Raw genomic sequence first — 24797 nt, forward strand, 5'->3', positions numbered from 1 at the left:
CAGTATGTTGATGAGATGTCTGCCGTCCTCTGTGCATTGCAGCACTATTCACAATAGTTAAATTATGGAATCAACCAATGTCCATCAATAGATGAATGGATAAATAAAATGGAATATTATTCATTCTACACAATGAAATATTATTCAGTCTTTAAAAAGCAGGAAACTGTTTGATTTGTGATAACTTGAATGGAGTTGGTGAACAATATGCTAAGTGAAATAAGTCGAGCACAGTGACTCATGCTTGTAATCCCAGCACTTTGGGAGGCCGAGGCGGGTGGATCACCTGAGGTCAGGAGTTTGAGACCAGCCTGGCCAACGTGGTGAAACCCCATCTCTACTACAAATACAAAAATTAGCCAGGTGTGGTGGCATGCACCTTTAATTCCAGCTACTTGCGAGGCTGAGGCAGGAGAATTGCTTAAACCCAGGAGACGGAGGTTGGAGTGAGCTTATATTGCACCATTGCACTCCAGCCTAGGCGACAGACAAAGCGAGACACTGTCTCAAAAAAAAAAAAGAAGAAGAAAGAAAAGAAAATACCACATTTTCTCGTTTATCTACGGAATCTAAAACCATCAAACTCAGCAGAGAGTAGAGTGGTGGTTATCTGAGACTGGGGGTTAGGCGATAGGAGAAAATAGGTCAAAGTGTACAAAGTCTCATATAGGAGTAATATATTTGCTTTTGAGAACTATGAAGGAATATATTTAATAATAATGTATTGTACATTTAAAAATTGCTAAGAGAGTAAACTTTAAATGTTCCCACCACAAAAAACAGTAAGTATTTGAGGTGATGAGTATGTTAATTATCTTTATTCAGTTAGTTCACATGGCATTCACAAATTATAACATCACTTTGTACCCCGTAAATATATACAATTATAATTTGTCAATTTTGGAAAAAAAAATTTTTTTCTTTCTTTTTTTGAGACAGAGTCTCGCACTGCTGCCCAGGCTGGAGTGTAGTGGTGCCATCTTGGCTCACTGCAACCTCTGCCTCCCGGATTCAAGCAATTCTCCTGCCTCAGCCTCCTGAATAGCTGGGATTACAGGCCCGCCCTCATGCCTGGCTAATGTTTATATTTTTAGTAGAGATGGGATTTCACCATGTTGACCAGGCTGGTCTCGAACTCCTGACCTCATGATTTGCCCGCCTCGGCCTCCCAAAGTGCTGGGATTACAGACGTGAGCCACCGCACCCGGCCTAGGAAAACATTTTTTAAGTCACACATACACAAATAGCATACTACTGACAAATCCTGCACTAAGAAGTTTGAAAGAACTTTATTTTCTGTTACGATTTAGGTATAATGGGAAAAATATCTTTTTAATCCCTGGCATGATAAAATTTGTGTTCTGTTCATTTTTTTTCTACCTGACAATCCATCAACAATATTTATATGTTACTCATAGTAGGTGAAGTGAGTGTTTTATGAGAAATTATGAGCCACAAATAATTTGTTATTCACTCCAGTACTCATAGATGCAATGTTGTCCAAGAATAATCTTTGCTTCACGGCGGGGCCCAGTGGCTCATGCCTGTAATCCTAGAACTTTGAGAGGCCGAGGTGGGTGGAAAACTGGAGGTCAGGAGTTTGAGACCAGCCTGACCAACATGGTGAAACCCTATCTCTACTAAAAATACAAATATTAGCCGGGCATGGTGGCATGCACCTGTAGTCCCAGCTACTCAGGAGGCTGAGGCATGAGAATTGCTTGAGCCCAGGAGGCGGAGGTTGCAGTGAGCTGAAACCGCACCACGGTACTCCAGCCTAGGCGAGAGAGCAAGGCTCTGTCTAAAAAAAAAAAAAAACTTCAATAAAATAATACATAGTAAATACCCTTGAAAATATGAAGTTATAAGGGTTCTGAGAGACATTTGAAATACTGCCCAAGTTGTTAACTATTTTATTGGCTTTATTTAAAGAAGTCACACTTTTTTTTTTTTTCTTTTTAAAGTCACACTTTGAGGTCTATTTTGGCTTTTTAATTTTAGCTGATCCTCTGATAGACTTTTCAAGAATTAATAGATGGCCAGGCGTGGTGGCTCATGCCTGTAATCCCAGCACTTTGAGAGGTTGAGGCGGGCAGATCACTTGAGGTCAGGAATTTGAGACCAGCCTGGTCAACATGGCGAAACTCCATCTCTAATCTTTTTTTTTTTCTTTTTGAGACGGAGTCTCTCTCTGTCGCCCAGGTTGGAGTGTAGTGGCGTGATCTCGGCTCACTGCGAGCTCTGCCTCCCGGGTTCACGCCATTCTCCTGCCTCAGCCTCCCGAGTAGCTGGAACTACAGGCGTCCACCACCATGCCCAGCTAATTTTTTGTATTTTTAGTAGAGACGGGGTTTCACCGTGTTAGCCAGGATGGTCTCGATCTCCTGACCTCGTGATCCCCCCACCTCGGCCTCCCAAAGTGCTTGGATTACAGGCATGAGCCACCACACCTGGCCTCCATCTCTAATCTCTACTAAAAATACAAAGATTAGCTGGGCATGGTGGCACGCACCTATAACCCCAGCTACTTGGGAGGCTGAGGCAAGAGAATCGCTTGAACCTGGGAGGCAGAGGTTGCAGTGAGCCAAGGTAGTGCAACTGCAGTCCAGCCTGGGCAACAGAGTGAGACTCTGTCTAAAACAAACAAACAACAACAACAACAACAAAAGTAATAGATGAAAAAACATTTTTATGATTATTTCATCCAATCACTAGTTCATATATAATGAATATACATAGCTAATAACATGCCTTATGACTAGCATGAAATTGTCTATCCTTACTTAAATTTCACAGTGTCATCAAATTGTACTAACTGGCCAGGCATGGTTGTTCACGCCTGTCATCTCAGCACTTTGGGAGGCTGAGGCAGGCAAATGATTTGAGGTCAGGAGTTCCAGATCAGCTTGTCCAGCATGGTGAAACCCCTTCTCTACTAAAAACACAAAAATATGCCGGGCACAATGATGCACGCCTGTAATCCCAGCACTTTGGGAGGCCAAGGAGGGCAGATCACCTGAAGTCAAGAGCTCAAGACCAGCCTGGCCAACATGCTGAAACCCCATTTCTACAAAAACACAAAAATTAGCTGGGCATGATGGCAGGTGCCTGTAATCCCAGCTACTCGGAAGGCTGAGGTGGGAGAATGACTTGAACCCAGGAGGCAGAGGTTGCAGTGAGCTGAGATCACACCATCGCACTCCAGCCTGGGTGAGTGACGGAGCGAGACTCCATCTCAATAAATAAATAAATAAATAAATAAATACACAAAAATTATCTGGGCATGGTAGAGCACACCTGTAGTCCCAACTACTCAGGAGGCTGAGGCAGGAGAATCGCTTGAACCCAGGAGGCAGAGGTTGCAGAGCTGAGATGGTGCCACTGCACTCCAGCCTGGGCAACAGAACGAGACACCATCTCATAAAATAAAAAATAAATAAATAAAAATAAATAATATTACTTAGGCATAGTGGCTCATGCCTGTAATCCCACCACTTTGAGAAGCTGAGGTGGGCAGATTGCTTGAGTTCAAGAGTTCAAGACCAGACTGGCCAACATGGTGAAACCCCGTCTTGTCTCTACTAAAATTACAAAAATTAACTGGGTGTGGTGGCCAGTGCCTGTAATTCCAGCTACTTGGGAGGCTGAGGCAGAGAATTGTTTGAACCTGGGAAGTGAAGGATGCAGTGAGCTGAGATCATGCCACTGCACTCTAGCCTGGGCAACAGAATGAGACTCTGTCTGAAAAGAAAAAAAAAAATTAATAAATTGTATTAACCAAGGAGAGCTTTAATCCTTTAACAGACCAAAGGCCTTATCTAGACAAAGTTTCACTCTTTCCATTGAGTTGGGCAGGGAGTTCCTATCATTTATGGCCAAACTACTTTTTAGGTGCGAAAATTGAGTCCTCTTGAGTTTATAGTGTAATGACTAAACCTGGAGCTTGATTGAGGTTTGAATCCTGGCTCTGCCACTTATTAGCTATGGGACTAATGTGTGACTCTGGCAAGTTGCTTGACCTCTTATGCCCCAGTTTCCATTCTGTAAAATGGGGGTAGTTGCACTAACCTCATAGGCTTGTGAAGAGTATGTAAGTTAACACGTACATGGAATTTGCTAAGAACAATGAGTGGGCATGTGCTATAAATCTTCAGGAAAGTGTTAGCCATTCAAACATTGTTTCTTGGGTTTAAATAGAACAACACATTTCAAAACCACGAATCCTTCTAAATAAAGAAGCATTTTTCAGGCCGGGTGCAGTGACTCACGCCTGTAATCCCAACACTTCGGGAGGTTGAGGCAGGCGGATCACAAGCTCAGGAGTTCGAGACCAGCCTGGCCAACATAGTGAAACCCTGTCTCTACTAAAAATACAAAAATTAGCCGGGTATGGTGGCGGGCACCTGCAATCCCAGCTACTCTGGAGGCTGAGGCAGGAGAATCGCTTGAACCCAGGAGGTGGGTTGCAGTGAACCAAGATGGCACCACTGCACTCCACCCTGGGCGACAGAGCGGGACTCCATCTAATAAATAAATAAATAAAAATTTAAAAAATAATAAAGAAGCACTTTTCCATTGAAATGGGTTTCCTAGACCACATTAAAAATATGGGACACTCATGCCTGTAATCCCAGCACTTTGGGAGGCTTAGTCGGAAGGATTGCTCGAGCTCAGGAGTTTCAGACCAGCCTGGACAACATAACAATACCCTGCCTTTTTTTTTGAGACGAAGTCTTGCCCTGAAGTCCAGGATAGAGTGCAGTGGCATGATCTCAGTTCACTGCAACCTCTGCCTCCTGGGTTCAAGCGATTCTCCTGACTCAGCCTCCCGAGTAGCTGGGATTACAGGCATGTACCACCATGCCTGGATAATTTTTGTATTTTTAGTAGAGACAGGGTTTCACCATGTTAGTCTTGAACTCCTGACCTCAGATGATAGGCCCGCCTTGGCCTCCCAAAGTGCTGGGATTATAGGTGTGAGCCACCATGCCTGGCCTTCCCTGTCTCTTAAAAAAAGGGACTACAACCTATCAGTAATAATTTAATGTTATATTTCTGAAAGTGTGGTTCTGGGATCATTGCATCAGAAAATCCCAGGTTAGCTTCTTTATATGTAAATATCTGGACCCTACCTCTAAGGGTAAGCCTACTAATCTACATTTTTGATATGCAGTCTAGATTATTCTTGTCAGCACCAAAGTTTGAGATTCCTACTATGTTCAAGGCACAAATTTTCTATAACTTTGATAAGATAGTTCAACTATTAAATTTATTTGTAATTGGAATACAAATATCAATTTCTAAAATAACCCAACTATGTATGGCACAAATTCTTTGTCTCCATCTAAAATATATTCATGGAGAGAAAACAAAACTTTTCAGAAGTTCAAGAGCTACAAAAATATTAAAACTGACAACCTTGAGGAGCCAACGGGGAAGCCTAACTCATTGTTATGCTCGGGACTTCTGGAGAAAGAACATAATCTCACGCTTTAGAAAAATGATCCAGTTTGAAGCTGGGTGCGGTGGCAGGCACCTGTAGTCCCAGCTACTCAGGAGACTGAGGTTGGAGGGTCCCTTGACTCCAGGAGTTTGAGATCAGCCTGGACAACATGAGAAGACCTAATCTCTTAAGAAAATAAAACAAAATAAAACAAGAAAAGAAAGTGTTTCCAATTTGACTTCATCATCAGGGCTACTCATAGGCAGGATTAATCACTCTCTCTTGATCACTGGATGAAGAAAATATTTCTTAAACTGCCTATTCTAGTAGACTAACATAACTGAAAAATTAAAATCCTCTAACTGTACTGTGGAAAAAACAGAATTTTGACCTAAATTTGTAAGCCTGGTTATCTGCTGTCATATGATATTGGTAGAAATATAAACTAGTGTCTGGGTGCGGTGGCTCACGCCTGTAATCCCAACACTTTGGGAGGCTGAGGCAGGTGGATCACTTGAGGCCAGGAGTTCAAGATGAGCCTGACCAACATGGTGAAACCACATCTCTACTAAAAAATACAAAATTAGGCCGGGCGCGGTGGCTCAAGCCTGTAATCCCAGCACTTTGGGAGGCCGAGAAGGGCGGATCACGAGGTCAGGAGATCGAGACCATCCTGGCTAACACGGTGAAACCCCGTCTCTACTAAAAAATATAAAAAACTAGCCGGGCGAGGTGGCGGGCGCTTGTAGTCCCAGCTACTCGGGAGGCTGAGGCAGGAGAATGGCGTAAACCCGGGAGGCGGAGCTTGTAGTGAGCTGAGATCCGGCCACTGCAATCCAGCCTGGGTGACAGAGCGAGACTCCGTCTCAAAAAAAAAAAAAAAATACAAAATTAGCCAGACATGTTGGCATACACCTGAAATCCCAGCTACTCGGGAGGCTGAGGCAGGAGAAACGCTTGAACCCGGGAGTCGGAGGTTGCAGTGAGCCGAGATCGCACCATTGCACTCTAGCCTGGGCAACAGAGCGACACGCCATCTCAAAAAGAAAGAAAGAAGGAAAGAAGGAAAGAAAGAAATGTAAATCAGTGTAGCCTCTACTGTTGAAGGGCATTTTGCAGTATTTATTTAAATTAAAAATTCCCTAAGTCTTTGATGCAAAAATTTCACTTCTAGATGATAATCCTACAGATATACGCATTCATGTGCAAAATAAAGTATGCAGATATTTGTTCATTGCAGAAATTGTCTAATATTAAAAGATTAGAAACAACCAATGAGGGCATGTTAAGTAGATTATGGAACATCTATGCTGTGTAATACTTTGCAGCTATTTATGTACAGTACTAATATACACCAATATCCAAAATATATTTAATGAAAAAATGTTCACTAAAAGGAACCAGAGATTCACGGAGAACTGGCCAATTCCAGGGCTGAGGCTGAGAAAGTAAAAAGGGCTTAGAAAATGATGGGAACGTGTTAAAATGACTCAGGGGCCAGCCAGAAGGACTCTCACTGGCCGAATCTGGAACAATGAATTATAACCCATTGATTGAAAAAAGAGCCCATACAGATACTAAAAATGTGCAGATAAAGAAATAAAGGAAGGAGAAGGAATGTCACAACTAGGAAATCACCATTTTGCAGTGATGATGGTAATAATTCATCCAGGCAATAATCAGTAGGTGTTAAAACCATTGAGTAGAAGTTTAATGAAGAGCAGTTTCAAAATATCCCTCCATGATATATTTTTTTTTAAGAAGAAGAAACGGTAACTTCACAGTGGAGACACCTAATGAATATCACCAAAACTGGTAAAAGCTGATATCACTGAGATTCCCTGATGTGATTCACTGAGGAAACAACATCACTTCTACCTTCATAACCTAAATCTATCCATGAAGAATCAGAAAAATCCATATTGAAGGATGTTCTGTAAACAGAAAACAAAAAAAAAAGCCCAACACAAAAGTGGCCTGTACTCTTCAAATGACAATGTCATGAAAGACAAAAGACAAAGGAAAACAGAACTGTTTCAGAATAAAGACTCAACAGTCATGATAACCAAATTCAATGCGTGATTGTGGATTGGAAACAACACGTTTTGTTTAAAGGAGTTGTGAAATTTAAAAAAAGACTACATTTTCTTTTTTTTTTTTTTTTTTTTTTTGAGACGGAGTCTCACTCTGTCGCCCAGGCTGGAGTGCAGTGGCCGGATCTCAGCTCACTGCAAGCTCCGCCTCCCGGGTTTACGCCATTCTCCTGCCTCAGCCTCCCGAGTAGCTGGGACTACAAGCGCCCGCCACCTCGCCCGGCTAGTTTTTTTTATATTTTTTAGTAGAGACGGGGTTTCACCGTGTTAGCCAGGATGGTCTTGATCTCCTGACCTCGTGATCCGCCCGTCTCGGCCTCCAAAAGACTACATTTTCTACATTTGATAATTATGCTGTGGTTATGTAAGAAAATCAGAATAAGAACTCACTCACAGGAAAAGATTGTTCTGTGAGCCATAGAACCAAGTAGCAACCAGAATGAATTTTGTTTTGCTCTTTTTTTTGGAGACAGTGTCTCCCTCTGTTACCCAGGCTGGAGTGCAGTGGCGCAATCTCAGCTCACTGCAGCCTCCACCTCCTGGGCTCAAGAGATTCTCAGCAATCTCAGCTCACGTCAGCCTCCCAAGTAGCTAGGACTACAGGCATGCACCACCACGCCTAGCTAACTTTTGTATTTTTTTAGTAGAGACGGGGTTTCACCATGTTGACCAGGCTGATCTCGAACTCCTGACCTCAAGTGATCCACCCGCCTCGGCCTTCAAAGTTCTGGGATTACAGGTGTGAGCCACCAGGCCAGCTCAGAATGAGTTTTAAACTCGTTCATTTGATAAACAACAACTCACCTCTGTGAACCACTTTTGCAAGCTAACCAATCAGCATCAGCCTCTCATGTCTGAAAGTCAACCAACCAGAGGTGAACTTACTCCAAAAAAAGATGCCTGAGTACCAGTCAACCAACAATAGTAGCATCCGAGTAACCAAGTTTTTAAGATTCCTGCCATCCCATTTATGCCTCTGAGAATCTGCCCATCCCTGAACTCCATGCTTCCCCCAAACCCTATAGAGTCCAACAGTCTGCCCTCCTCAGACTCTACCTGACCAGTATAGCTTTCCATTGCTGCAGCATGCAAATCCAGCTTTGTCTTTTTATTTAGATACTGAGTGGTGGTCTTCTAACTCCATCAGACCAGTCAGGCTCAACTTAGGTAACAAAGTTGTGAGTTGTTTTTCAGTTGCCATGGACCTCCAGGTTGAAGGTCATGTGACCTGAACATGCGCAGATGAACCAAGCCTACAACCACTGTCAGAACTTGCTAGCCTGAGGCGTGGGGACTGAACCAAGTGGACACCACATGGCAGGATCCAGGATCCAGTCAGATTGAGCCCTGGGGTCACCCCATAGCAGTATCCAGTTGGATCATGCCTCCCAGCGTCACCTCATTGCAAGAGCCAATCAGATCACCCCTTATTACCCTATGCTTATAAAACCTGAGCCAGTCCTCAGCTTAAAGAGACACACTTGAGCACTTTCTTCTCTTACCTTGCCAGTTGACTAGCAATAAAGTGTTTCTTCTCTCAAAAGTTGCTGCTGTGGTATTGCCTTCTAAGAGCACTGGGCAGTGAGCCCATTAATTGCTCGGTAGCAGTCTAATCCTTCAGTAATTCTGGAGGTTGACTCTTGTTTGGCAGCATTCCAGGCAAACTTCAGACCAACGGGTGCACTTACTGGGCTCCTTCTATCTGAATTGCGTTGCTCTACCAGATCAGCTGCCAGATGAAATCAGTATCAATAACCATTTGAGCTCTGTTTTCATTGAATCCCTGTTACCGCATTTATTCTTTTATTCCAGGATTTATAACTAAGTAGGTCCATTAGGAGTAGGTGTTTGTACCAAGTAATTAGACAACTTTTGGTTTGGAGAAGCACCATTTAGTAATCAGACCTAGGTATCTAATAAGACCTAGATATTTAATTCCTTTTACTCTTGAGGTATACCATTTGAAAATGTTTGCCATTAATCCACTTATTCTCCTGCTGCTTGCTTTTTTTATTTCTTATTCTTTTTTTTTTTTTTTCAAGACAGAGTCATGCTCTGTCACCCAGTTTGGAGTGCAGTGGCACAATCTCAACTCATTACAACCTCTGCCTCTCAAGTAAAAGCTATTCTCCTACCTCAGCCTCCTGAGTAGCTGGGTCTACAGGCACGCACCACCACTCCTGGCAAATTTTTGTATTTGTTGGTAGACACGGTTTCACCATGTTGACCAGGCTGTCTCGAACTCCTGACTTCAAGTGATCTGCCCACCTCAGCTTCCCAAAGTGCTGGTATTACAGGCGTGAGCCACTGCGCCCAGCCTAAACTACTTTCTATCTCTATAGATTTGCCTATTCTGAACATTTTATATAAATTGAATCATATAACATATGACCTTTTGTGACTGGCTTCTGGCACTTAGTATTTTGTTTTCTAGGTTTATCTACATTGTAGCCTGAACAGTACTTCATTCTTTTTGATGGCTGAATAATATTCCATTGAATAGATATACCCCATTTTGTTTATCCATTTATCAGTTGATGGATATTTGAAGTTGAATTAACATCCCAGTCTAGAGCCAAATTAAGGACCATAATTAAGAAATGACAGTCTTCAGAGAAATAGGCAAAAATGTGCTACAGAATCCAGGTTTTTAAAAGATGAGTATTGTTCTAAACTATAGACCTGTACTAACTAAATCAATTAATTGTAAGACCTACCAAAGAGAAAAATATCTAAAAGCAGCAAATCATGAAGGAGATTTAAATAACTCCTTCAAATATAAATATTTTAAATATAAAAATATACACTAAATAAAGCAGTTATAGAAGCCTTTATTTTAAGGATATAATAGACAAAAATTAAAGATTATAAATTAGATAAAAATAAAAAATAAACTTTGGGAAACTTTCAGTATTCTGAGTCAGATCTAGTATCTGAAGTAAAAGAGGCCTTACCTTCTCTTTTTGTAAATGGGCTTAAACCTAATTTAGGGGATTTAATTTTTTAATGAATTAAAAATATATAATTTCAAGCTTAGAAAAATATCAAATATATGGTCAACATTTTCAGACATCTTTAAAATAAAAACAAACTGGAAATCAATACTTCTTATGGTGCAGTGGATTAAATAACCCATAGTGTCTCTGTTATTTGAGATGCTGAAGCCTGTAGATAAGGACTTTTGTAAATATAGTGAGCAGAAGGGCCATTAAAGAAACTAATATGGCCAGGCATGGTGGCGCACACCTGTAATCCCAGCACTTTGGGAGGCCGAGGTGGGCGAATCATGAGGTCAGGAGTTCGAGACCAGCCTGACCTACATGGTGAAACCCCATCTCTACTAAAAATATAAAAGAAAAATTAGCTGGGCGTGGTGGTGTGCACCTGTCATCCCAGTTACTCAGGAGACTGAGGCAGGAAAATCACTTGAACCCGGGAGGTGGAGGTTGTGGTGAGCTGAGATCACGCCCCTGTACTCCAGCCTGGTGACAGAGCAAGACCCCGTCTCAAAAAAACAAAAAACAATATATCACACTGGGTAGCTAAAAAACAGGACAATTATCCAAAAATCCATGCAATCATGTGGCTCCAAGGTAGACATGAGCACCCAACAATTCCCAGTCCTTTTTCTAATTCCCAAGGGAAATAAAACAACTTTTCTGCTAAAAAAAAAAAAAAAAAATTTCCCCTCTGAGACAGAGTCTCAGAGTCTTGCTCTGTTGCCCAGGCTTGAATGCAGTGGCCCATCTCAGTTCACCGCAACCTCCACCTCTCGGGTTCAAGTGATTCTCCTGCTTCAGCCTCCCAAGTAACTGGGATTACAGGCATGTGCCACCACACTCAGCTAATTTTTGTATCTTTAGTAGAGACAGGGTTTTGCCATGTTGACCAGGCTGCTCAGGAACTCCTGACCTCAGGCGACCCGCCCCCCTCGGCCTCCCAAAGTGGCGGGAATTATAGCTGTGAACCACTGCTTCCAGCCAGAAAAATAAAATTTCTATTAAAAATGGACAGTGCCAGATTGCTTTACAAAAAAAAAAGATAAGACAGATTTGAACATACACAGTAAATTGTGAAAGACTTAAGGAAAAATAAACATTATTTACCTTGGTTTACTAGAACCACCCAAGTAGTAAAAATCTAACAATTTAATGTCTCAACTATAACTGATATTTTGAGATCATTAACAGAAGACTATTCTTTATTCTCTGTGATAGAAATTGTGCAGAAAACGACATAGGACCCCCAAACTGCTATCCTTGGAATAGCCCAGTTATAAGATTGGCCCTTAGCTGGCATCTAGGAACTTAGGTCTGGGGAGGGTTTTCAACATTTAAATGTTAAGAGTGGCTCATTGTACCTAAACCTGTACAAACAATGTGTTTTTTTCTGACTACTTGCTTTTCGTTCTGAGAGTTTGGAATTTGTGTACATGCCAGGCAGGAGATGCCTACATGCTTACCCCCCAGTAGAAACTTTGGGCACAGTGTCTCTAATTAGCTGTCCTGGTTGGCAACATTTCACATGTATTGACACAACTCATTGCTGCGGAGATTAAGCAAGTCCTATGTGAATCCACTGAGAGAAGCACCTTGGAAGTTTGTGCCTGATTTACCTTAGACTGTGCCCAGCTGCCTTTTCCCTTTCCTGATTGTGTAATAGGTCAGTAAAGACATATATAGATATCATCTATATGTATAGATGATATCATCTATATGCCTTAGCCATGAGTATAACTCTATGCTGAGTCCTGTGAATCCTCCTAGTGAATCATCATACATGGGGGTGGTTTTGAGGACCTCTAACCCAAACATCCGGCCAGGTGTGGTGGCTCACGCCTGTAATCCCAGCACTTTGAGAGGCTGAGGCAGGAGGATCACCTGAAGTCAGGAATTAGAGACTAGCCTGGCCAACATGGTGAAATCCCATCTCTACTGAAAAATATAAACATTGAACAAAAATACAACTTCAATCACTTTTACCTTCTATCTTGCCTTTCTGGTTTTGTAAGAAACATCTCATATACTAGAGCAGTTTTTCCCCCTTCTGCCTACAACATGTGAATGGGCTGTTGATATATAAATGAGCTGCTGATTTGACATAATTATCAGGTATAGTAGTCCCTCCCTTTCTCTGAGGGGATATGTTTTAAGACCTCCAGTGGATGCCTGAAACTGCAGTTGGTACAGAGTTCTATATATACTATGTTTTTGTCCTATACATACATACCTATGATAAAATTTATATTTAGGCACAGTGAGAGATTGATAGCAATAACTAATAATGTAATAGACCAATATACCCTAATAAAAGTTATGTAAATGTGGTCTCTCTCTCTCTCTGCGTCTCTCTCTTTTTCTCTCTCAAAATATTGTATTGTCCTATGGGCAGCAGAAATCATGGAAGGACTACTGTATTTCAATATATTAGTGATGTGGAAAGAGCTGCTTTCAAATGCAACTGGCCTCCTAGACCCAGCCTTCTGAGGTTTGCCAATAACTGCTGCCTGTGTACCTTGCCAACATCTGATTCTCTGTAACATTTAAAAGGACTATGCTGTCTTATGTTTTCCAATTGCCTTTGGGGTAGGTGATGCCTTCTACATCTTGAATAAACCCTTACAAAGGGGAAGCTTTGTGGGATTCTATTGGGAAATGTTTTGCGACATTGATTGGAGCCCTTGAGAGAGAATATTTAGCAGCCTTGTCCAAGAACATTGTGGTCATTTTGGATTAAAAAGAAACATACCAAACAAAATTTAAGTTAGGAGAAAAGGCAATTTTCTAACAGACAATGTTTTCTTAGAACTGATAGACCTTAGGCTTCTGTTCAAAGTGCACCATTTAATATTTTAAGCAAATCTGTATTACTCTAATTCAGATATGGATAATTTCCTCCATAAATTCATGCATAAGACATATTTATAATTGCTGCAGTTAACATTAAATGTTTCTAGCCTTAAATAGCTTCCCTTTGATCAATTGTTTCCTTATATTCTTGAATTTACCATTCCCAAACAGTTCATTATTAATATAGCTACCACTTAAAACAAATTTGTCCAGTAGATTCTGGCGACAGATGGCATTTTCATTTTAGGAAGTCCAAATACTCTGCCTGCATTATTTCAGATGGTACATTTGTGGAATAAAGTATTGAAATATGCCATATAGTCCTCTAAGAATAGGATAGGAAACAAATTTTTCCAAATACTCAATGATATGTAACATAGTACAGTATTTACTATGATAATTTTTGGACATAGATATTATGCCTGTATGTATTCTGTTTCATGCCTCTCCACTTCAAATCCTTTCTTCATTGCCTGCCCTATGAAAATGGAGGTGGGCCCTTTAAAATTTACTCTTTACTAGCCTGCACACTCTGTTAAGCTTTGTCAATAGAGGGTACTGGCTGCGGATGCCGTGGTTCACGCCTGTAATTCCAACCCTTTGGGAGGCCGAGGCAGGTGGATCACTTGAGGTCAGGAGTTCAAGACCAGCCTGGCCAACATGGCGAAACCCTGCCTCTACTAAAAATACAAAAATTAGGTGCCAAATGCTTGTAGTCCCAGCTACTCAGGTGGCTAAGGCAGGAGAATTGCTTGAACCCGGGAGGTGGAGGTTGTAGTAAGACAAGATTGCACCACTGCACTCCAGCCTCGGTGACAGAGTGAGACTCTGTCTCAAAAAAAAAAAAATAGAGGCTGCTGGAGAGATGGGGAAGGGACTTTCCTTCCTAGTTTCAGGGTTCCTGCTTAGCAAGTTCCTGCAGCGTATGTGGCTCCTGTAGTGCCACAGGGTCAGCAGCACCCAGCAGCCAGCAGCTTCCCCTGGCACCTGCCTCAGATACTTTTGTAATGGAGGGTCTTCCATAAGACACCTCTCTCTGAACAGCATTCCCCAGAAGTGTGCTTTCCAGCAAGTTCCACCACAGCAACTTCTCTCCATCCAGTGAGCTACAGTCACCCTCTCCAGCAAGGTCTGGATCTCAGTCTGAGGGGCTGGAGGCTCCTCCTTGAGTGCTCTTTCTCATAGCTGCTCTGTATATCTGCTTATATCTCCTTATGTGTTTATTTTTCACTAGCCAATCCCTCATTACTCCATTCCTCTGTAATAGTACTAGTATAATAATTCTTTTTCTAAAAATAATTCTTTTTTTTTTTTTTTTTTGAGGTGGAGTCTCGCTTTGTTGCCCAGGCTGGAGTGCAGTGGCATGATCTCGGCTCACTACAACCTCTGCCTCCTGGGGTCAAGCAATTCATCTGCCACAGCCTCCTGAGTAGCTGGTACTACAGGCATGCGCCACCATGCCCGGCTAATTTTTTTTTGTATTTTTAGTAGAGATGGAGTTTCACCATATTGGGCAGGCTGGTCTCGAACTCCTGACATTGTGATCTGCCCGCTTCAGCCTCCCAAAGTGCTGGGATTATAGGTTTGAGCCACCACGCCCAGCCGAAAATGATTCTTTATATTAAATGTTTCCCTGTTCAGATTTCCATGTGGATTCTGTCTCCTGATTGGACCATACTGATACAGATATGAAACATGTATACTCTTATCACCTAACTCTTAGCAGATAGTAAGAATGTTTATCATGAGCCAGACAAGGTGGGAAGGTGGCACCGCCTATAGTCCTAGCTACTTAGGAGGCTCAGGCAGGGGGATCCCTTCAACCCAGGAGTTTGAGGCCAACCTATGCAAGATAGTGAGACCCTATCTCTTAAAAAAAAATTAAAAATTAAAAGAAGAGGCCGGATGCGGTGGCTCATGCCTGTAATCGCAGCACTTTGGGAGGCTGAGGCAGGTGGATCATCTGAGGTTAGGAGTTCAAGACTGGCCTGGCCAATGTGGTGAAACCCTGTCCTAACTAAAACTACAAAAAATTAACCAGGCGTGGTGGCAGGTGCCTGTATTCCCAGCTCCTCGGGAGGCTGAGGCCAGAAAATTGCTTGAACTTGGGAGGTAGAGGTTGCAGTGAGCTGAGATCGTGCCACTACACTCCAGTCTGGGGAAAAAACAAAAAACAACAACAACAAAAAAAACCAAAAAAACCCTGTCTCCAAAAATAAATAAATAAATAAATAAATAAATAAATAAAATATGTAGTATGCTAAGTAGTTGATCAGTTCTAGGGATTTTTTTAAAAAGTAGGAAAGAGGATATAAAATTTTAGGGAAAAGGTGGTTGAAAGAAAGGCCCAGGAAGACTTTACTAAGGATATGGCTTTTGAGTAAAGAGCTGAATGCAACAAGGGAGTGAGTCATGTGGCTATCTGGGGAAGAATATTCCAGTCAGAGGGAACAGCAAGGATCAAGGCCCAGAGTTGAGAGTGCGCTAATATGGCACAGTACAAACACCAGTGTGTCTGAGGTGGAGATAATGGTGGGAGGTGGGGCGAGGAGTAATGGGAGATGAGATGACAGAGGTAAGAGGGGGCCAGATCATGATGGGCCTTGTAGGTTACAGGATGGGCCTCCTAGGTCACCCTGGCTTTCTTCTGAGTGAGACGAGAGGCTGTCACCATTACAGCGAAATAATACACTGTTATTATAAATGCTCTTGTTTGTCCTTGAAAAGTACTGATTACTAAAATACTTGGTGTTTTAGAAGGGAAAAATAAAAATAATTCTATTAAGATTATTTTGTAAGTGATCCCTCTTCACTTTCGCAGGGATAGAATTTCAGAAGGCAATGTGAAAATGAGCTGTGTACTGTATCACACACGTACGTTTATTTTAAATGAACATATTGACTCAATTAAAGCTAATACCATGAAACTCTGCCTTTGGCATCATGAGACTCACTGTGAGGTTATTAAAACTTAGAAAAAATTTAAAGAATAAAAATAAAAAACTTAGGTACATAGTGATCTTATTTATAATTGACCATAAAGTAAATGCTCAAAAATGATGATTTGTATTTTATAAACACTGTTAAGGATTTGGCTCTTCCAGTGGAATCCCAAGAGTCTGTGTCTTTAGGGAGTTTACTTTTCTACACTCAAGCTTTGTGGGATCTGATTTCTACTAGTGGTTTTCTTTGTTGGGCATTTGTTTAGAAGGAAACAAAATAGCTGTGGATATATGCTTTAGACATCTAAAAAGCAACACGAGACATGAAAACAACTTGCTTTCACGATAACAGAGCAAGAAAAAAGTTTTCTTGAGGAGGAAAAGTTGAAAAACATATTCCTAAAAAACTTCTTTTTCAAAAATATTCAGTCCAAAAACCTGAACTCAAATGTTATATTAAACAAAATACTGAATATATACATATATCAACGTCAGTACATTTGCTTTATTTTCAGAGAATGATTTTAATGTAAAGAACATATTAAATTAAAAGTAAGCATTACTTAAATTAGCCAGGCATGGTGGTAGGTGCCTGTAATCTCAGCTACTTGGGAGGCTTAGGCAGGAGAATCACTTGAACCCGGGAGGCAGAGGCTGTAGTGAGCCAAGATCGCACGCACCACTGCACTCCAAACTGGGCGACAGAGTGGGACTCTGTCTCAAAAAAAAAAATTTGAAGGTAAGAGCAATTTACTGAAAGAATCATCTACATATATTATAAGGCTTTCTTTAAATCGGTTGTATAACCTATTTTTGTAGGTCTTAGAATATATAATTATAATGTATTTTAAATCTTGCTAGTAAAGTTATTAAGTGATTCAGTCAAATCTGTAGAAGTCATTGTAACCTACCTCTAACCCTACTCCTACTACACTATTGAGATATAGGGGAACCTAGGTCAGCAGTAATAGATGGTATTTAATATCACTTAAAATATTTCCACACATTTGAATATTATTCTCAGGAAACCCTAAAGGACTTACATTTATCATCCATATCAATAATAAGAGTGACTGGGTGTGGTGACAGAGCGAGACTCCATCTCAAAAAAATAATGATAATAAGAGTGCATTGTACTTTTTAAATTTGCACACATTCTTCAATTTCCTGTAAATATTACTTCCAAAGAGAACCAAAACAATGAGAATTCTGGTAAAGAACAAAAAACCTGTGGAGGTGAGGAAAACAGAGTAAAAAAAAAAAAAAATTCCATAATCAAGAAAGTGAAAAAGTATTAAATATAGTAAGAAAACATATAAACAGAGAAATGTTTTATGGGCCTTATTTAATATTCACCTTTAATATTAAGTTAATTTCTCTGAGTTTAGAAAAATAACTGTCTTCTGTTCATGGCTTCTTGTTTATGCTTTGTTATCTAGAATTATACTTTACTTCCTCAAAGTTTAAGTCTGCATGAAACTGATTATTAAGAGATGCATTACCTTTCTATCACTGCTGTAAAACATTGCAACACACTTAGTGGCTTAAAACAACTTTTATTTATTTATTTATTTTTGAGATGGAGTCTTGCTGTATCGCCCAGACTGGAGTGCAGTGGCACGAGCTCAGCTCCCTGCATCCTCTGCCTTCTGGGTTCAAATGATTCTCCTGCCTCAACCTCCCCAGTAGCTGGGATTACAGGCATACACCACCATGCCCAGCTAAATTTTTGTATTTTTAGTAGAAACAGGTTTTCACCATGTTGGCCAGACTGGTCTTGAACTCCTGACCTCAAGTGATCCACCCACCTCTGCCTCCCAAATTGCTGGGATTACAGGCATGAGCCACCACGCCCAGCCACATTTATTATCTTATAGTTCTGTAGCTCAGAAGTCCAACGCAGGGCTCACTGGTCTAAAACCAAGGTGTTGGCTGGGCTGTGTTGCTTTCTGGAGGCTCGGGAGAATCTGTTCCTATACCTTTTCTAGTTCCCAGCTGCGACCCACATTCTTTGGTTCATGGCTTCCTTCCTCCATATTCAAAGCTAGCAACATAGCATCTCTCTGACCCTGCTTTGTTGTCACCTTTTTTTCTCTGACTCTTTTTATGCTTCCTTCATCCACTTTTAAGGACCCTTACAATTACATTGGACCTACCTGTATAATCCAGGATAAGCTCCCTATTTTAAGGCACTTAATTACATCTGCAAAATTGCTTTTGCCATGTAAGATAATATAGTCATAAGTTCCAAGGATTAGGGCTTACACATTTTAGAAGGATGGAGGATTTCTGCCTACTACAAAAGGTATGTTTAAAATCCTATTGTCTGACAACTACCTACTATCTCTCCATTCATTCTCTCTTATACTCTGATTCCACAATCCTTTGAGCCTTTGTGGTAGCTTCACTTCATCAAGTCTACCACTTTTTCAGTGTCCCTTGTTTCCTGATGTCCTCTCTTCCCTTCTAATTAAACTACATTTGGGCCAGGCATGATGGCCCATGCCTGAAATCCCACCACTTTGGGAGTCCAAGGCAGGCGGATCATTTAAGATCAGGAGATTGAGACCAGCCTGACCAACATGGTGAAAACCTGTCTCTACTAAAAATACAAAAAATTAGCGGGGTGCGTGTAATTCCAGCTACTCAGGAGGCTGAGGCAGGAGAATCACTTGAACCTGGGGAGCAGAGATTCAGTTAGCCAAGATTGAGCCACTACATTCCAGTCTGGGTGATGGAGTGAGACTCTGTCTCAAAAATAAATAAATACATACATACATACATACATAAAATAAAATAAGAAATAAAAATTTTAAAAATCTACATTCCCTGGGTTATCTTTACAATCCCTCCTTTAGGCATGCATACTTTCTCCTCCCTTGCCCCTTTCTTGTTATACTCACATGACAAAAACCCGTCAGTGGTTAACCCAATTCTCCCTCTAGCCTCTCTTTTTCTTGTGAAGCTGAACATGGCTAGAAGAAAACACCCTTGCTGACTAGTTTCCCATTAAAGTCCAAGACCATGAACTTCAGATGGGCCCTTTGTGCTGCCTGGTAATCACGCGCTATTTCCTAGTTCATTCACTTTTCCCCTTTCCTAGAAGACTCGTTCGTGCCTTCTCTCTTCTCAACCTCTCACATCTGCCTTTCCATCCTCACTGTTGGCTCATGACTTGACTCTTTCACTGAGAAATGCAAAGCAAGAAGAAGTTCCTGCAGATTCCCACCACCTATCTTCCCCACCTGTCGACTTCTACGTCCTCACACTCTGCCTTCCTTCTAATGGGTCTGGGGGCAAAATCCACAGGGTCGTGATCTTGCATGTGGGAATGAAAGCTTATTTTCAAGACTTTTATCTGAAATCTAGCATGTCCTTCAAGTATGAATGTAGTTAATAAATGTAGCATTAGCAGTACCTGTGCTTTTAGCCCCGAAAGACACCACAGATACATGAAACACTTTTAGTAGAACTCACAAAATACTGTATACGTGTGTCACCACTTTGAAACTATTGTTATTATTGAGACAGGGTCTCACTCTGTCACTCAGGGTAGAGTACAGTGGCACTATCACAGCTCACTGCAGCCTTGACCTCCCAGGCTCAAATGATCCTCCCACCTCAGCCTCCCAAGCAGCTGGGACTATGGGCACATGCCACCACATCCAGCTAATTTTTTTAGAGACAGGGTTTCTCCATGTTGCCCAGGCTGGTCTCAAACTCCTGGGCTCAAGCCGTCTTCCTACCTTGGCCTCGCAAAGTTATGAGATTACAGGCATGAGCCACTACACTCAGTCTACTTTGAAATTATGGTAGTTACTAGACCCACTGCTAGATCTTACATACAGCATTAATAAAGAAACACATGCTTTAATGTATCACAGTTTTTGTTTGTTTGTTTGTTTGTTTTTAGAGATGAGGTCTCACTATATTGCTTAGGCTGGAGTGCAGCAGCAGGACTATTCATAGGCATGATAGCTCACTGCTACCTCAAACTCTTGGGCTCAAGCCAACCTCCTGCTCCAGCCTCCTGAGTAGCTGGGACTATAGGTATGTGCCACCACACCTGGCTTTGATTTTTTTTTCCAATGATTTGATAACTGTTTTGATATAATTAGTTTTATTTGTATTCCTTTATATTTTATGCATTTGAAAGCATTATTCTGAGAAGCATCCAGAAATTTCATCCATCAAAGAATTTATGGTATATATAAAGGTTAAGAGTCCCTCCTGCGGGTGAATTATCCATGTCCCTGTCTAAATCCAGTCCCTCTATTTGTGCACTAGATACTGTCTCCTCTCACTCACCGTGCTAAGTGTCCTCCTTTTGTCCTTCCAGATCTGTTCTCTACCTTCTCCTTGCTCTGGGCCCTGGAGCTGATCTCTGTGCAGCATCAACCAGATATCGTTGCATTCTGACTTCCGTTGGGATGAGACAATGGGAGGTACAAGTAGGACAGAGAAGGGTGGAGGAGGGAGACTTTGGGGTGTTTATCCTCCATCCCTCCCCACAGCCTTGGGTTGGCAGAAGCTCTTTTCCAGCTTTGGTTGGGCAACCCTTTACTGTGGCTAAAGCTCCCTGTCTTGATTTCATATAACTGACCCTGATTTTGCTCCTTCATGACCCTCCTGCTTGGTGAGCACCCTGTGATTCACCATCCTTTGAGTGCTTCTCTTAAGTCAGCCCATTCCTCTATTATAATCTCTCCAGGCTCCCTCTTTGGAGAGTGTCATATGCTTTTTTGCCAGGGGCCTCAAACTACATGGACTGAAAGAAATGGCCCCAGCAGCTCTCCCAGCTGAGTTCATTCATTCTCATCAAGAAAGGCTCCTTTCAGCCCACTTGTCCTTACAGCTACCACTTCCTTGTTAGCCAGACCCACTGTCTCCAATACCTCTCCTTTCTCCTCTAGTTCACTCTTCACACACTTCAGCTGGGCCTTTGACTCCTCCCCAGTGAAACTGCCCATCCAGGTCACTGATGATCTCACAGGGTCAGTAGTTTATAATGCAGCACTCTAACCTACATTTAATATGTACTTTATTTATTACGTATATTAATTATTATCTCTCTCCCTCCACCAGAACATAAGCTCCTCAAACCTAGGGATTTTTGTTCCTTTGGTTCTCTAGTGTTCCCTAAGTGCCTAGAACAGGGCTTGGCACATACGTTTTTGTTTTTTTTTTTTGAGGCAGAGTCTCACTCTGTCGCCGGGGGCTGGAGTGCAGTGGCCGGATCTCAGCTCACTGCAAGCCCCACCTCCCGGGTTTACACCATTCTCCTGCCTCAGCCTCCCGAGTAGCTGGGACTACAGGCGCCCGCCACCTTGCCCGGCTAGTTTTTGTATTTTTAGTAGAGACGGGGGGTTTCACCGTGTTAGCCAGGATGGTCTCGATCTCCTGACCTCGTGATCTGCCCGTCTCGGCCTCCCAAAGTGCTGGGATTACAGGCTTGAGCCACCGTGCCCAGTCTTTTTTTTTTTTTAAGAGAAGTATTGCTCTTATCCCCCAGGTTTGAGTGCAATGGCTCGATCTCAGCTCACTGTAACCTCCGCCTCCTGGGTTCAAATGATTCTCCTGCCTATGCCTCTCAAGTAGTTGGGATTAAGTCGCCTGCCACCACACCCGGCTAATTTTTGTATATTTTAGTAGAGACGGGGTTTCACCACTTTGGCCAGGCTGGTCTTGTACTCCTGACCTCAGGTGATCCACCCACTTCAGCCTCCCAAAGTGCTGGGATTATAGGCATGAGCCACTGAGCCCGGCAGGCACATGCATTTTTGTTTAAGTTAGTTAAATGGTAATCATTGCCTGTTTAGGGATGGAAAGGTGTGATACCTTTCCTTACCATCATAAGGCCAACAATCCTATAACAAAGGCAGGCTAACAGAAGAAAAGCATTACAAATTTATTTAATCAAAATTTTATGTGACATGGGAGCCTTCAGAAATGAAGACCCAAAGACCCAAGTAAAATTGTATTTTTATGTTTAGGTTTCATGAAGAATAGACGGCCATGTAGAAATGTGATTGGACAAATCGTGCGATCTGATGGCAACAGACCAAGTTGAGAGGCCCAGCAAGGCCTGTCTGTCTAGATTCTTCTTGGCCTCTCTGTGTAGCACTCCTTCCTTCTGGGTGTAGGGCAGGACTCTTCTGGAATGAGGGTATTCCAGGGAGAAGGAGAACAGAGTGACCTTTCTAGGTTTTATGGTGTGCTTTTTTGTAGAGGAGTCTGTAACTAGACTTGAGGAAGAGGAATTCTGGTTCTGGTTGCTTTTTTTTTTTTTTTTAAAGACAGGATCTCTGTCTCCCAGACTGGAGTGCAGTGATACAATCATAGCTCCACTGCAGCCTCAAACTCCTGGGCTCAAGTGATCCTCCCGCCTCTGCTTCCCAAGCAGCTGGGACTACAGGCATGCGGCACTATGCCCAGATAATTTTTAAATTTTTTTTCATAGAGATGAGGTCTTGCTATGTTGCCCAGGCTGGTTTTGAACTCCTGAGCTCCAGAGATCCTCTGCCTCGGCCTCCCAAAGTGATGGGATTACAGGAGTGAGCCACTCACTGCGCCCGGTTAATTCTGGTCTCTACGACTTGCTTTGGAAGAGGAAGAGGGGCAAGAGGGAACAGGGAAGGAGAAGGTCACAGAGATCTTGCTTCTGAGGCCTTCCGATCTCCTTTAGTTCAAAGTGAGAGGTGACAGTGTGCCAGCAGCCCTTGCTCTCGGAGCTTCCTCGGCCTCGGGTCCACTCTGCTGGCACTTGAGGAGCCCTTCAGCCTGCCACTACACCGTGGGACCCCCTCTCTGGGCTGGCCGAGGCGGGAGCTGGCTCCCTCTGCTTGGGGGGAGGTGTAGAGGGAGAAGCGCGGGCGGGAACTGGGTCTGCAGGCTGTGCTAGTGGGCCAGAGCGAGTTCCAGGTGGGCGTGGGCTAAGCAGGCCCCTGACTCAGAGCAGCCTGCCAGCAACGCCGGCCCGGGAAGTGAGAGGCTTAGCGCCCGGGCCAGCAGCTGCCAAGGGTGTACCGGGTACCCCAGCAGTGCCAGCCCACCGGCACTGCGCTCAAATTCTCTGCGGACCTCAGCTGCCTCCCAGCGGGACAGGGCTTGGGACCCGCAGTCAGCCATGCCCAAGCCTCCCCCATGCTGTGGGCTCCTGCACAGCCTGAGCCTCCCCGACTAGCAATGAGCACCGCTCCCTGCGCTGCTGCGCTGGTCCCATCCACCGCCCAAGAGCTGAGGAGTGCAGGTGCACAGCTCAGGACTGGCGGTCAGCTCCACCTGCAGCCCAGGTGTGGGATCCACTGGGTGAAGCCAGTTGGGCTCCTGGGTCTAGTGGGGACTTGGAGAACCTTTAAGTCTAGCTGAGGGATTGTAGACGCACCAATCAGCACTCTGTGTCTAGCTCAGGGTTTGTAAATACACAAATCAGTAGTCTGTATCTAGCTCAAGGTTTGTAAAGGCATGTACCAGTCAGTGCTCTGTGTCTAGCTAATGTAGTGGGGACTTGGAGAACTTTTATGTCTAGCTAGAGGATTGTAAATACACCAATCAGCACTCTGTGTCTAGCTCAGGGATTGTAAATGCACCAATCAGCTCTCTGTAAAACGGACCAATGAGCTCTCTGTAAAATAGACCAAATAGCTCTCTGTAAAATGGACCAATCAGCAGGATGTGGGTGGGGGTCAGATAAGGGAATAAAAGCAGGCTGCCTGCCCTAGCTAGCGGCAACCTGCTTGGGTCCCCTCTTAGGCCGTGGAAGGTTTGTTCTTTCGTTGTTCGCAAAAAATTTTTGTACTGCTCACTCTTTGGGTCCATGCCACCTTTATGAGCTGTGACACTCACTACGGAGGTTTGCAGCTTCACTCCTGAAGCCAGCGAGACCCCAAACCCACTGGAAGGAACGGACAACTCCAGATGTGCCGCCTTTAAGAGCTCTAACACTCACTGCAAAGGTCTGTAGCTTCACTCCTGAAGTTAGCAAGACCACGAACCCACCAGAAGAAAGAAACTGCAGACACATGTGAACATCTGAAGGAACAGACTGTGGACACACCATTTTTAAGAACTGTAACACTCACCGCTCCGTGGCTTGGTTCTTGAAGTCTGCGAGACCAAGAACCCACGAATTCCAGACACAAAAGTACTCAGCATTCCAAAGTGTCATAGTTTGGGATATCATCTGAGCCCCAATACCCCTCATATACAGAGTAACACCTAAAAAGGTGAAGTGACAACACACAAATAAATTGTAGATGAATACATGTCATATCTTATAATAGGAATTTTTATTCTCTTAAATAAAAGTTATAGGAGGTCATTGGTTTGGACTTAGTTTCTGCACCAGGCCTAAAAGACCAAACCAAAATGGAGTCACTCATGCTAAAGTTTCACACCACCAACCCGAAATTAGTTGTTTATCTGACCTTCCAAGAAACCAAGAGACACAGAGAGATAATAGCCAAACCCT

Source organism: Trachypithecus francoisi, unplaced genomic scaffold, assembly GCF_009764315.1.
Source record: "Trachypithecus francoisi isolate TF-2019V2 unplaced genomic scaffold, Tfra_2.0 Lachesis_group13, whole genome shotgun sequence".
NCBI lineage: Eukaryota > Metazoa > Chordata > Mammalia > Primates > Cercopithecidae > Trachypithecus > Trachypithecus francoisi.